At 41.1% G+C, this 15,270-nt stretch overlaps 1 protein-coding gene and 1 long non-coding RNA gene across 3 annotated transcripts in view; one reads left to right on the top strand and one right to left on the bottom strand.

Moving 5' to 3' along the window:
• The window catches only part of LOC135973922 (uncharacterized), a 66,199-nt gene that overhangs the window by 24,415 nt on the left and 26,514 nt on the right, over positions 1-15,270 (bottom strand). The window lies entirely within an intron of this gene.
• TNFAIP8L3 (TNF alpha induced protein 8 like 3) overlaps positions 1-15,270 on the top strand; it is a 60,254-nt gene that overhangs the window by 19,367 nt on the left and 25,617 nt on the right. The window contains exon 2 of one of the 2 annotated variants that reach the window (XM_065559408.1): positions 4,304-4,408. The exons of the other annotated variant lie outside the window; for it this stretch is intronic. The gene's annotated coding sequence lies outside the window, so the exon portion shown is untranslated. The remainder of the gene's footprint in view (positions 1-4,303; positions 4,409-15,270) is intronic. 2 annotated transcript variants of the gene reach the window in all.

Raw genomic sequence — 15,270 nt, forward strand, 5'->3', positions numbered from 1 at the left:
CGGGTGCCTCTTCTCCCCCTCCCTCCCAGGCTTGAGAGCCTGGGAGGAGGAGGCAGGGCTGGGGATTTGGGGAAGGGGCAGAGTTGAGGCGGGGCCGGGGTAATTAAAGAACCGGGGGGGGGGGGGGGGGGGGGGGGAAGGGCGGCCAAAATTGTTTTTGCTTTGGGCGGCAAAAATCCTAGAGCCGGCCCTGGTGGTATAGTAGTCAGTTGGGCTTAACTTGATCCAATTTAAAGTCAATGGGAGTTCAGCCTGCACAAGGAAAGTAGGATCAAGCCCACAGGTTAGACCAAGACCATTGGAAAAAGTGGGAGTTAAATCCACGTATCATGAAGAAAAACTGGTGCGCAAAATGACTGGCACTGATGCTCACATATCCTATTGCCAGATATGGGCTGTCCATGCTGAAATTCAGTTGTAGGTGTTAAAGTGTTCATAAAATCTCTTGAAACAAAACAAAAAGCCTTGAACATCGCAGCAGGAAGCAGTATGAATTTAAAGTACATCTCCAAGAAGGATTCAAGCGTCACCACTAACGAAGACTCATTCCAATTAACTCCACTTCTCTATGCCGTGAAGTTTGTTTACACCGGTCAGCCCCACTCGCTTCCTCTATTCTTGCTAGAAACAAAGTTCCTCCTGTGATTTCAGCATTAAGGTCAATGGGAGTTTTGGGTCCTCCAAAAAACTCAGGATTAGTCCAGGTGTTTCCAAGTCTCTAGCCAAAGATTCCCAGAGCCCTGCATTCAGTTACAAGGGACAAGAGATAGATTTGTAGAAGTTGCTAAATTCAACCATTTTGCTTGGTGATTTCTCAGTCCATCCTTGTAAATGAAAAGCAGGCTGGAGCTGTTGTCTTAACTAATTCAGTTTATTTTTAACCTCTGCTATGCCAGTGCATAATGTGCTGTAGGAAGAGGGACTGTCCCTCGCTGCCCCTGACCCCCCCCCCCCCACTGACACCTTTTGGCACCACTGTGCCAGGATTCAGAAATGCAATAGCTAAGTAAAATTCTTTTGTTTTTAAGTAGATTCAGGTTTGTTTTCTGAACCTGTTAGTGGATTTCTGACCATATTAAAGGGGAGAATTAAATTCAAGGAACATTTCAGTTTGATAATAGCACAGATTTCTGCTCTGTAAAAAGCCTGGAGCAAAACAAAAATCTAATCACATTTAATATTCAACTCAGACTTTTTAATCAGTTTCTACATACCCGGATACATTTACAAGGACGCTCTTGCCTGTCTCACTGGTTATTATAAAATGCTCTTGGGAGCTGTTTGGGCAATACAGAGTAATATGAACCATAGCTGAGCAGTTCTTTCAATTGGCCAAAGAATGGAGGAATTTTTTTTAATACTGAAAAGAGATAGGCAAGGGCCTTTGACTTTGCTATTTAGGAGGTTTTTTCCCAGGTTCAAAAGTTCCCAGCATAGCTAAGAAGGCTCTCATCCTTGGCTTCCCCCTAAACAAAAATAGTTTTTAAAAAAAGTGGTAGAGACCTTTCTCTGCTCCAAGATAAAACCGAAATCCAGAGTTCTAGCTACATGATGTCACATCTGAATGGCAATTGCATAGCGAGGTGCAAAGTGATTTTGTGAGCTTTGACGGAGTTTGTTGAAATTTTGGTCGTTAGGATGTTATTGTAAACTGCCTTGAAAAATTGACTATTTTTGGAATCCAGTGGCATAGTGTCACCTCTACTAAAGTATTAAAATATTGTAAGTAACTATAAGCATCTTCAAATGACAAAAGTATTTCAAGAGCTCAAAAGAGCAATAAAGAAAAGATAGTCCACTAAGTTAGCCACAGGATTTTTTAAATTACATTTAAACTTTCTACTATTAATAAAATTTAAATAATTTTCAAGAGCTCTTTGCATACTTTACACCGAAGCAATATGCCTTTACATTGAAACAATTGCAGCCTTTATTCAGGCAAGCCTTCTGGTCTAAAATCCTGGTCCAGGGGATTGGGTGCCATATGGATCTGTCTTGTTTTAGGAGCTGGAGGCAGGATTGTGTTTTTCCGACATTTTAGAAGGAGATTTTCAAATCCACAATTGGCACTTGAGTGCCTAATCAATTCTGTGGGAATTAAGTGCCTAACTGCCATTTGTGGCTTTGAAAAATCTCTCCCTTACAACCTAAAGATTTAAGATGTAGCTTTGAAGTGGGCAAGTAGAAAGAAACTGAAAATAATTAACTAGCTAACCAGCAAATAAACCTAGGAATAAGATTCCCCTCAGTGTCTGGAAATACTGTTATTCGGGTTTCTCTTTCACAGTCTCCAACTTACCTCTCATGGTTGCTAGGAAACCACAGCATTATAGTACAGTAATCATTTCCAGTCCATTCTGAGATGTAGTTAATTAGCTCATGTGTGAAGTTTGGTTCATAAGAGAAGAAACAGAATAAAGTTTATGTTTAACTGTCTTGTATTGCACATTTTAAAAAACGGAGGATTTATGCTAGGTCAGCCTGGTGACGAGAGAGCTTTCTGAAAGGATCGTTTTTTGTTTGCGTGTACTGTATAATACTTGGATAGGATCTACGGGAGAATCAGAGAATGCTGAGCAGTTCTGCCCCTAACTGTGACATCCCGTCCTGCTGCAAACCCTAATGAAAGTTCTCAGCTCGAGTCTGAATTCCGACAGCCAAAACGAGAGAAATCAATGTGATCATGAGAAAATAATAAGTATTATTCTACTTTCCGACTCCCTTTCCTCACTTCTCCTTTGGCACATGCGGTTACCAGTCTGCCAAAAGAATGGTCTATCTTTGAGTGGATGGACTACAAATCAGGGATCAGTCCTGTGAAGAGGGGAAGACAGCAGGGAAGAGGGTTACAGATTGGAGGGAGCAGAAGGAAAGAAGAAAAGGTGAAAAATAAAGGATGCTGCTGCTGCTGCTCTTTTTTTGTTAATCACCCCCAAAAAGAAAAAAAAAGGAATCCACTAAAACTGATTTGTGAATAAAAACTGTTTCGGGTATATAAATATACAGTGGAACCTCAGAGTTATGAACTGACCGGTCAACCACTCACCTCATTTGGAACCGGAAGTACACAATCAGGCAGCAGCAGAGACCAAAAAAGCAAATACAGTACAGTACTGTGTTAAATGTGAACTACCAAAAAAATAAAGGGAAAGTTTTAAAAAGATTTGACATGGTAAGGAAATGGTTTGTACTGGTTTCATTTAAATTAAGATGGTTAAAAGCAGCATTTTTCTTCTACATAGTACAGTTTCAAAGCTGTGTTGAGTTGTCAACTTTTGAAAGAACCCTAATGTTTTGTTCAGAGTTACGAACATTTCAGAGTTACGAACAACCTCCATTCCTGAGGTGTTTGTAACTGAAGTTCTATTAGTATTAGTATATTAACAGTCACTTGCTATCCCTCCTTCTCTGCATCCCTTATTTACCTGCACAAGGTTCAATATTATGTTTTTATGGAAATCACCACTGGCCTTATTTGCTGGGAAGATCTCGAATTAGTGCAGCTTAAAGGAAAGAGTTTCGTATTTTATTTCCAAATACACATGACAATCTGATATTACGTTAGGAAAGAAATTGGAGTCCACTCCAAATACAACTTCATGCTATATGAAGCTCATAACTGGTCTGTCAATACCTTTCTAGTGTTGTAGCAGTATTGGTCCCTGGGTACGAGAGAGACAAAGTGGATGAGGTAATAGCTTGTATTGACCTACTTCTGTTGGTGAAAGAGACAAGCTTTTGGTTTTAAAACACTGTGTAGACACCCTCAGAGTGCACACAAGTTATGTTTTGGGTATTCAGTAAACAAGACTTTGGATTCTATGACGTTCAGAAACTTCCTATGCTACATGGGCAAGGTCCTGTGAGATAAGGAATAGCTGCAACTCCCACTGAAATATTACAGTAGCCACTAGAGGCACCAACTGAGATCAGGGCCCCCACTGTGCTCAGCATTATACAAACAAACAGCAAGGCAGTCCTTGCCTCAAAGAGCTTACAAAGCTAATTAGACAAAGCACCAAGGAAAGGAAGTATTATCCCTACTTTACAGATGGCAAGTTGAGGCACAGAGAAATTAAGGGATTTATCCAGGATGACACAGGAAAACTATGGCAGAGTTGGGAATTGAATTAAACAAGGTACAAGCTGGAAATGTTTAATTTGCTGCTAAGCCAGACATCAGTTGACATGGGACTGAGTCTGTTCCCATAAAGATAAATGGTAAAGTTAATGGGTTCCATCATGAGGTTTTGGCCACCATCAATATCTTTGAAAGTTCTGTTTCTCCTTCATTTTGTCATAGTTTTGGCACATCTGTAAGCAGCGTTAGCACTCTTTCACTTGAATTGCTATGGAATTTGCAAGCCTCGCTACAGTAGAAGGAGCTCCATATGTCATACTAAACAAGGTAAGTACAAACTAGTGTGCGAACAGAGGGAAAAATTACAACAGAAATAAACCAGGAAGCCTACATCAGCATGTTACTTTAGAGTTACTAGCTGAACAGCATTTCAGAATATTTTGCTTCCAAATACTGGTATATGTATTTTTATCTATACATACACATGTACAATATTATTTGCTCATATTGCAGTCTTGCATAATTTCACACATTTACTCATGAACAAATCACATTTCACTTCCGTAGGTATGCTCTTGCCCCCGTAGTCTATGTAAATTTGCTTGCGGAGCTTTGTATCTTCCTATCCTTTGTTTTTTGCTTCATATCTGTACATACTACAGGACACTGAGATCCTTTGTAATTCCTCCTTTCCCAAAAGCTGTTGATTTCTCTTATTTTCATACTAAGATCCTCATTTCCTTCCTGGTTGCCATTTGCTACGTCTCCCTTTCTATCATAAACTGCTCAATCTTGAAGACATCCTCACGATAATCCCTTATCGTGTGTCATGGTGACTTCCTTATAGCTTTGCATTCAAGACTTCTGAACACAGCAAGGGTGCTATTTAGACAGCAAGGGTGATTAGACAGAGCCAGTGGTGTTGGAATGAGGGCTTTGGATGTATCTTGGTGGAATGTCTGAAGGGGACTCTTGTCTTTTCCCATGAGTGCTCAGCTCCAGCCAACACCACTCAGATGCCAAGGGGTACCTAAGCAAACAGTAGGAGTTGCAGCATGCAGAAGGAACATGACCGCCACCTACTGTTCACAGAAAAGATCAGAAGAGTGGCTTGTGTCAGGGGATGAAGGGGCTGTGCCTGGAAGAACCTTAAGCACTGGTTGCACAAGAATCAGTAGGTGAATGAACGTGTGTCATATTTTTAAAGGTGCCCACTCTCCCAGGACTCCTCTGGCCACAGCAACTCCCAGAACTCATGTGGTGGGGAAGGCACAGTAGGAAAGGTAATGCAGCCCCAGGCTGCAGTATGATTTCTTGGGCATCTATGTGTGGCTAGATGGGGGTAAAGTGTGTGTGTTCCCCTTCCCTCCCCCAGTCCACCCTGATTTGCTTACTCTTGCCTCCACCTAGGTAGGATGTAGCATTTGAGGGTGTTAAGACATAATATACTGCTTCAAGGGAATGGTTTTAATTAGGACATCAATTTCCAATTTAAAAAAAAAAAAAAATCTGTAAAAGGACAAGTAGTTCTTATTCTAAGTACTTCACCAGCTGAGAAACCCTACCTTGTACGAGTTATTTGAAACCCAACTCTGTTCTAATAGTTCAAGATGATTTTTAATATCTGCTGGGGAAAACATTGCTGTAGCTCCATTTTATTTTCCAAATAAGGAATCACGACAGAAGGTATGACCGTCATATCACTAATATAATAAGCACCTTCGTTATGCACTGCATAGAGACAGTCATGTTCAGGAAATGACTGACAACTCAATATAAACAGTGCTGCCTGGGTTAGATCTATACTCAGTTAGCTGGTGTTATTTCCCTAGCGGTGGTTATTAACTTATGCAGTACCATCATTCTGGGTTAGGATGGTTTATCAAGCTGGATATTTTCTAAGTCAAGAACTTCAATATTTTTTGTGTACAACATACTCTAAAAGCTTTTAAAGTTTGCTAATATTTTCTGAGTGTTTATAATTACCAGTCCTTAGAAATGTGTGTGTGTGTGTGTGTGTGTGTGTGTGTGTGTGTGTGTGTGTGTGTACACACACACACACACACACAGCTTTTTCCATTGACAGAATAGGAGATACTCAAAAGTTATGACTCATCTCTCAGCTCTCTACTTTTCTTCCTCTTTATAATGATGTAAAGTCTGATATATCTTCTAGGAAATCAATGACTATTTCATTTTACTACTGATTGGGATGTCAAAAAGCTTTTAGATGTATTGTAAATAAACAATTTGAGATAGGCCACCAGATTGGCTGCAACCCAGAAGAGAAACGCTACTGCAGCTTAGGAGCAGATCAGTGCCCTTATGGAAACAAGCCCAACAAATCACCAGTTGTCAAGGGGCTGGAGAAGGTTAAACCACAAGATTGGATGCTGCTGTAGGAAGAAAGTAAAATTCACACCAGTGCAGGGGGCATGGATAAGATCCTCTTCTCAGTAAGAGCCCGATGGAAAGATCCCATTGACTTCATTGGGCTTTGGTGGGGCTTTACACTGAATTCAAGTGATGCATAATGCCTTGTTCAGATTCTCTGTGTTTAGATGAATTTCATGCATGGGGAATAAAGCTATGAATACATCAGATATTATGGGGTGAAAAACCATCCCTGAGCAAGGGGATCAGGAAGGGTCTGCTGCACAACCGAAGCGCCAATTAACTGGTAAGGGTTTATGAGGGACATAAGCAGTATGAAGGGCTTTGCCTGATGACTCCTCACAGTAGTGAGTGTCACTCATAATGAATAGTTTTGACTAAATCATACAGATTTTAAATTCTGGCTTGAAATGACTATTCCCCATTGTTCTCAGTTGGTAGTGAGAGTTCTGTGAAGGCTCCTGGCCCCCTGCAGTGAAAAGAGAGCTGTAAGAAGCATGGCACTGAGTCAATTTGTGCAATCACGAAGGTTTGGTTTTTTAATGATGAATGCTTCATGAATACAAAAAGGTGTGTGTTTTAATGGGCTGTTGCCCTCTGATCTGTCACGGGAGTGCAATGAGGCGTTGTAGCATTCTGTGAGGCTTGTGGGTTCTTGCTGCTAATCTTCAAATATGGTGCAGCATTTCACCATGAGGATTTAATTCCCTCTTGTATATTTTGAGTTTGTGGTTTCAGGGACTGATGTTGGAGGTAGCGAGCAACGTAAATTAAGACATACGCTGTGGCTCACCAATGTCTTTCATTAGATTAACTCTCAGCCTTATTCAGAGGCCAGGATTGTTATACTGTAGCACTGACACACTCACTCCTTCTCTTTATTAGAAGACATCTCTTACCATACCATGGCTTGGGTGAGCTGCTACAGACATGTAGTCTGTACTCCCCCACACTCACTAGGAATAGCCACACTTCTATCTATGCATACATTGGGTGACCAGATGTCCTGTTTTTAAAGGGACAATCCCGTTTTTGGGGACTTTTTCTTACATAGGCGCCTATTACTCCCCACCCCCGTCCCGTTTTTTCACCGTTGCTATCTGGTCACCCTACACATACAAAGTGTAGGGGAATTTTAGAGGTGCTCTGTAATCTACCACTCTGAGCACTTACCATCTCCATGGTACCAAAGGTACATCATTCGCAGCCATTAATTTCATCCAGTCCCTGCAGTACCCACCTGTCCACTATTTCCTATGTAATCACATAAGGACCTGCAAGCCCATTGACTCCTATGTGAGTTCTATGCCCAGAATGCTTCCAGTACTGAACCTTATGTAAGGCAAGCTTCATAAAAACCACCACCATGTTTTGATCTCTAAATACCAAATCCTGAATATATATTCTGCAGAGAAGGCCCCAAACCAGCACAGTGATGCAATTCCACTCAGTAGCCAGTGAATGAAAAAGCTATGCAGGATGATTGCATGCTCGGAGTACTGAGGAGCAGGGCTTCATGGAAGCACACAGTGGAGGTTTCAGGGAGATGGGGAAACAGGACTAATGTGTTTGACTACCAGGTTTCCTACAAGTTCCAACCAAAACTCCCACGTGGAGAGAGAGCAGTGACAGCCACTATTACAGCATATGGGCCAGGGCAGCAGTGGTGGAGTCACTGGGCCAGGCCTCTAGACACCACAGAAGGATTGCAGTCCCTCAGTCCCAGTGGAATTCCCCTACAGATCTCTCATCCCCTAGGTGCTGTAGTATTTTAGCATTCAAAGGTAAACTGAGGGACAGCACCATGGACTATGCACCCAAAGTGTATCCCTTCCAACATGAAAGGAAACTCTGCAGCTCAAAACTTAGTTGAACAAGATTTCTCTTTTGAACTCACAGACAGCAACCCACAAAAAGGAATCAGAAACATACACAGTACAAGACGGGGTCCTATTTCAGCTGGCAGCTATGGAATGGCTTGTGCTGTTCTATTTCTGTAGTCCTTGGACCAGAATAATTTCCATCTTTGTAAATCATTTTTCTAAGTAACACAATCCGATTTCAGTTTGCTAGCTTTGACGCATGAGAAACCTCTATTTAAGCCTTGTAAATGTTCCTCGGTAACCAGATGAACACCAGTAATGTAGCCAATAAATAATCCAGACATAGTCCAAATGAGCCTATTAAGTGTCTGCTCTGGAGTGCCAGAAAGCAGTGGTTAGTCCTGTGGCAATCCCTTGAAAATGACTGACTCCTGCAACCTAGAGAGCTTGTGTACACTGGATAAGGGAAATTGCCTTTCCTTGTCACAACAGTGTTATATGCCGTTAAGTAGAGAACAAAGCTAACTCTACAGTAACGTTGAGTAATTTACTGAGCCAGATGATGGAAGGGCAATACCTGGAGAGATACAGAACTCATCATCCAACAATCTAGTCTGTTGTTCACTACTTTCGTCCCACTTTTTTTTTTTTTTAAATAAAACCTCACCCTTCTCCCCCACAGCCAGCCAGACACTGGGCAAAATTCTGCTCTGTGATGCCAGTGTCTATCCAAAGTAAATCCATTTACTTCTGTGGTGTTACTCCAGATGTGCCTAGATCCATATTACACATGCCCACAATGCTGTGACCGTATCCTCCAAGGCTGGGACTTTGTAAACCTAGATCCAATATTTCTCTAATGTTATACTGGGATAACAGAGCTAATAACTGTGGTGAAGGGGTGAAATTCATCTGTGTGCACAGAGCCAGCACAGGCCTTTGTATCACACAATCAGTGTGCATAGGTATTGTGTTGGGGTTCTGTACAGGTGTGAATTTCACCCAATATATGCAATAAAGTATGGAGTTTTGGTTAAACTACTATCTTAGCTCCACCGCCAATGGAATGCTTTTCTCAATCCAGACTTTACCAAGAACATTGAGATAGCCTCTAAGATAAGTTTCTTATACATTTTCATTATCAAAAACAGACAAAAAAACATAAGTGAGCAACTTTGAATCCTACATTTTATAGATTAATACAACTAAAAAGAAAGCGGGAACCACTTCACATAGTGAATAGCTACATGAAGACTCCTATTAATTCCAATAACATGAAAGGATCGAAAAGAAAAGTGCTAGGCTTTTGTTGTAAAACATTAATAAACTATCCACTTCAGTCACAGAGACTGTATGAAAGGCATACAGAACACAGCCATATAGAGAAGTTAGAGGTAATGCCAGCCTGTAATCTCAGTGAACATGATCATTTGGCAAGCTTCTTCAATAATTGGCTGAAGTCAACCCAAATCTTTATATATTTATGAAGGGTCTAGTTCCTCAAAAGCAGAAATTTCTCTCAATCATGTAAAATAATCCTGCCGCGTTGGTGGCAAATAGCATTTCCTCCTCAGAGAAGGCTGGATTTAACCCATATTATGGTGACAATAACGTACTCCTTTTGTGACTTAGAAATATTTTGTATTCCACTGAAGTCATGTAACAAAATACATTTTGGAGACTAATACAGTCCTGAAGCAACAGTCACGATGGGCCATATCATGCCATTAATTTTAGACAGAACTCAGTTGAAATCAGTGGGGGAGATCTGCATAAAAATGGTGGCAAACCATAGCCATAAATCATGAATTTGCATCTTCCAAGATTGAATCTGAAGACATGACCATGATATATGCTCAGTAGTACAAGCAATTCTTTTATGTCTGCAGTGTCAATTGCTCTCCTTCAGTCCATTTAAAAAGAGATTTGCATTGTTCTAATTGGTTCCCAGCATTGAACAGATCCTCAGCTGGTGTAAATCTGTGCTGCTTTATACCAGTTTACATCAGATGAAGATCTGGCCCCGTATTTCCAAAAGATTTTTTTTAAAAGTCTATTAATATGGATCAGAATTGTGGGGCAAAGTAGATGGGAAAGATTGTAACTTTTGGGCCAGGGACTATGTTTTCATTAAGCTGGCATAGTGCTTAGCATAAGGGTGTTCTGACCCCTGTTTTCGGCCTTTAGCTGCTACTGCAATATAAATATTTTATAGTAGGTTTGCATGGAAATAATGGTTGCTTAATGCAGACAAAGACTTAGGACAAGTGTTGGAAGATGTATGGGAAGAAAAACGCCTGGAATTCTTTTTTGTTCATGTTCCGGCCAAATCCTGCTCATTTTACTCACATCAGTAGCATCGTGTAAGGCTATCCACATGAGTAAGCTAAGCAGGATTTGGCTCTGGAGCACTTAGTTATTAAAGAAGTGAATTTTGATTAGGAGTGAGAGGCAGCTAAAAGTAAACAGGAAACAAACAAATGCTGCTGAAAATAAGCCAGATACCAGAGCTGGCAACTGTGAGTCTCCGGAGCCACCAGCCATTCTAATCAGGGTACGACTGAAAGCGCTGTGTTGAGACCTATTCTCTGGCACTGGAGAAGGAAATGGCTGTTCATTCATTCTCTCTCTAACTCAGTGGGGTTTGACAGGAGTAACAGAGCAGAATAGGTCCCTTATGGTAGCTGTTAAAGGGGAATTTTTTTTTAAATGGAGGTGTTGTCATCTGTGATACTAACTCCTAGCACTTATTAGGACTTTAGTGACATTAATACTTAATTCTCCTCACCACTCACAGGGTTTAGTTCACTTTTGGCACATCTCTCAGTCAGACAACAGACTAGCTCATTTCACTTTCTGGATTTCGTGCATTAACAAAATGCTGCAATGTTGCAAATTCTACAAGGAAATGTTTAAATCAAAGCAAACTGTTTCCACTGAACGTTCTTCTGATTCCACACAAACATTTCTAGTACCATAAAGTTTTGCTAAGCATTTCCCCTCCCCTGATCAAACCTAAACATTAAACCTAAACTATGCAACAGGGACCAACGTAAGCTGTGACTAAAAACAAACAAACAAAAAAAACCTGCAACCAGTGATTAGTGCGTATAGATGCTTTGGGGAATGCCTGTGATTACAAAACAGCTTTCTTGATAGTTACCACACAGCATTGCCTGTATATCACATGAGAAAGATGTGATAGTGACAACAGTTCTGTATTTTTGTCTTACTTCCTTGTCATCCCCAGGGTGAATGTTGCATCTATAAATCTGCTATATGCCACTGTACAATTTGTGTGTTGATAACTTGGCATAATATGCCATTTATTTTAATATGTTAACTCTTGAGACACCAGAGTGAGGGAAGGGACCAGAGACTCCATTAACTGTATTTGTGTCATTGCTCTGTTTTGTCTGAAGGGAGCAGAGGGGTGGGTGATTAGAAGGAACCGGGTCTTTTCCGTTCTTTTCAGTGAATTCAGTGCTCATGAAAGGTGCTTTATTGACAAACTTGTTATTGCCCCATGCTTTTCCACAAGACCGGGACAGTCTGAACAGTGGTAGAGCGAACTTTGCCATGCCACATGGCTTTGTCCTTGGTCTCTAGGAGTGAGAGAGTATCCCACTCAATCCTGTGCCAAGAAGAGTTCCAGTTGTAGAGGTGTGGATTGTCCACTAGAAATGGGACTAAGATTTTAACACTGCATCACTGCTACCAGTGCCCTGACAGGGAAAAGAGAAGCAGCAGTTGCTGAAACATTGAAGGCAGAGGTACTTGTATGACCATGTGATGGGAGATATGAATGGAATTGCAAAGGTTATTTTTTGGAGGAGGAATATGGGGAGTGTTCTGCCTTGTTTTTGTGCATCTTTGTAGCTGGGGGAAGTTATTAAATGTGTTCATTCCCTTTACAGAGCACTCAAACAGGAAATACCTCTGCTGTTGGAATGCCAACTGCCTATAAAACAGCAAAGGAAGAACAAGTCAGTAGATGTCATGTCAATCGCTGCCTGCTGGCGATCATTTCCTAACCCCACCACCCAACGAAATACAGTACAGCCCTATTTCAGATGTAGGTTTTCTGGTTAGAATGAGGAGTGACTGTGGTCAGACTACTACAATTACCCAGGAGAATAAATTAAGGCGAATTTCACCACTGTCTAGATAATGAATGTCAAATAGTAGTGGCTTAAACATTCCTGCTATTCTAATGAGACATGCAGAGAAGGAAATGATTCCTGTGTTAGTTTTCTGGATAGGGAAAATGTAGTATGTTTTATGGAAGCACTATGCAGAGAAATATGGTATACAGTTCTATAGCCAACTGCACTTAACATACAGCAGCTGATCTGTATGAAAAGAATGATAGCCAAGCAACTACATAGAATCTATGTGTTCTGAAGACTTCATAAACCATGACAGCACACCTTAGTGGAATAAGCTAATGCTATCGCAGGGTTATTTGATTTTTAGCATCTAATGCATGGGTACATCCAAATCTCTCCATCCTCACCTTGTGCTACTCCTGAACCTGGTCTTCTATTTATTGTTCTGGTGACCTAGCCCTTCTATCCATTCACTTTTAAAATTAAGCAAGGATATTGCTTTCTTTAAGAAGTCAGTCATAATACGCACATTCTGACATTAGTAATTTACATTCCATTACTCCAAACAAGTCATATCATCATCTCATGACGGAAACGAGGAGGAGGAAGGAGGCAAGAGCAGACACAATAAGACTTCAGTGATCTCTTTGCTGGAGAATTCATTATAGTAACATGTAAGCACATCTAAACAGTTAGTAGAATCAGTCCCCCTTTGCACTTGCTGATCCAGTCCCTAGCCTTGAAGATTAAAGAGCCTGAATACCACAAAGACATCCTTCCTGAATTCAAGCCATTACTTCAGGCAGTGTTCCCTGGACTGTGCGTGCTTAAGGATAGTAGCTTGAGAGAAATTGGAAAAATAATGCCAAACATCATACTCAATGACCATATAGTCTGAGAAAAGAATGACAATGTAACATGCAGCTCTTAAAATGTATAGTAGATTACACTCAGATCACACTCCCCTTTAAATAACAATCCATCTAAAAGAAGTATGGAAGAGCATCTGGTAGAGGTTAATTCAGTCTCATTGGAGAAACTCTTGGGATCAAATCTTAAGGAGAAGGAGTGGGAGGCAAGGGGAGCATATTCTGGAGAAGCAGCCTCCTTATTGTCATGTGTAACATCACAATTGTATAGGGCCAGATTCTGCTGCTTTTACTAACACTGAAAAATTCATCCCTCTGTGAAGAACTGAAGTAAAAAAAGGCTCCCAGTAGCTTCTACTGAAGTTGAATCATGTCCTAAATCTGTTTGACCCTACTTAACATTAAACTGCTTTACTACTTTAGATGCAGTTTCTCTGGCAGGAAAAGCTAGTGCTTGGAGATACAATGAACCTTGTAAATAAAATCAGGGGCAAAACGTTTTTCCTTCAGCATTTTATTCTTTAGTTTCTCTGAGCAAATGCCCAGGACATTGCAATAAGAGCTTATTATAAGTGCTTGTAAAATGACTTTTTTAGAACAATGGGGTTTAGAGGGTAAAGATGGGAACTCTCTCTGTGTATATTTTCATTGATTCTTTTATTTTTGCAGATAAAAAAGTAAGCAATACAACTAAGATCATTCATAGGTAAATATAAAACAAGTAATAAGCACATGGTTAAACAGCATTAGACAGTATAGTTACAAGTGTAACCAGTGTTTCCCAGGACACATTCAGAGGCATACATTTTTTATTTGATAGATACTGAATGGTAAAGTGTGACATATTGTCTTCCCAGGGTTTATTCTGTCCTCGGAATATAGCACTGAGCAACTTCAGTATTTCCTAGCCCAAATCCATTGCATAGGTAATCAGATTTCTCAGTTCATCTTTGACGAAAGCATAACAAAATTCATAATTAGTGTAGCTGCCTGGATTAAGAAAGGGGAAAAAGTTCAGCGTTGCCCAGTATAAATTCCTGCATTCAGCTCTCTGAATCACTTTAGTGTTTCTAGCATTAATGTTGCCAGTTAGAGAAGGAGTTAGCAGATGATCTTGAGAGATTAATTGAAAATTGATTTAGAGTCTGTGTATAATTTACTGGAGCCCTGAGATTGGAGGGGAGGAGGAGGGAGGAAGCCACAGCAGAGTGGCTTTAGCATGGATGTTGGAATGAAGCCTTGGGAAGGCTAGCTCACTAATTATCCTTTTGACTTCAGTAGCCATTAGTTAAGCTCTGAGTTTTTTAGAATGAAAACGACAAGTCCTAAAGTGCTTCTCTGATTTCCAAGCATCCTCTTGACATAGAAGAGGGAGAGAGGTTTTTGGCATTCTCTGATCTCATGTCCTTGTTTGATGCAGCCCTTTAACAGGGTGTGCCTTCACTCCTGGCTTCTTCACAGAAACTGTGCAGACTCCACGGGTTGTGCATTCGCAGCACCCTTTTAAGTTCCTCCACCACTACCACAACAATCCCCATGCAACAATCTACAATGTTTTTGGCCCGCTCCTCTGGGCCTGAGGGGAACAGAGGGCTCCCTTCTCTGATGCCTCCATGTGACCAGGCTCAGCTAGCCCAGTTCCTCTCCCTGTCTCTCTCCCCAGCAATTCTTTACTATGCTTCTTTATCAGACCTTGGGTAATTGACATTTTATCCCAGCCAGCCAGATTATCTACCTCCATCAGCTTTCTCTGGGGAGGTAATTGGCATCTCAGGGCACGTCTACACTAGAAGCGCTACATGGGTGCAGCTGCGCTGCTGTAGCGCGTCTGGTGAAGATGCCCCATGCCGACGAGAGAGCACCCTTCCGTTGGCATAGCACCGGTGGGGACAGCGCTTAGGTCGGTGTTGCTGGCATCACTCGGGCCATGTCTTTTTCGCACCCCGGAGCAACGTAAATTAGATCCACTTAAGCGGTAATGGAGACCTGCCCTA

The sequence above is a fragment of the Chrysemys picta genome, chromosome 10, assembly GCF_011386835.1.
Source record: "Chrysemys picta bellii isolate R12L10 chromosome 10, ASM1138683v2, whole genome shotgun sequence".
Classification (NCBI taxonomy): Eukaryota; Metazoa; Chordata; order Testudines; family Emydidae; genus Chrysemys; species Chrysemys picta.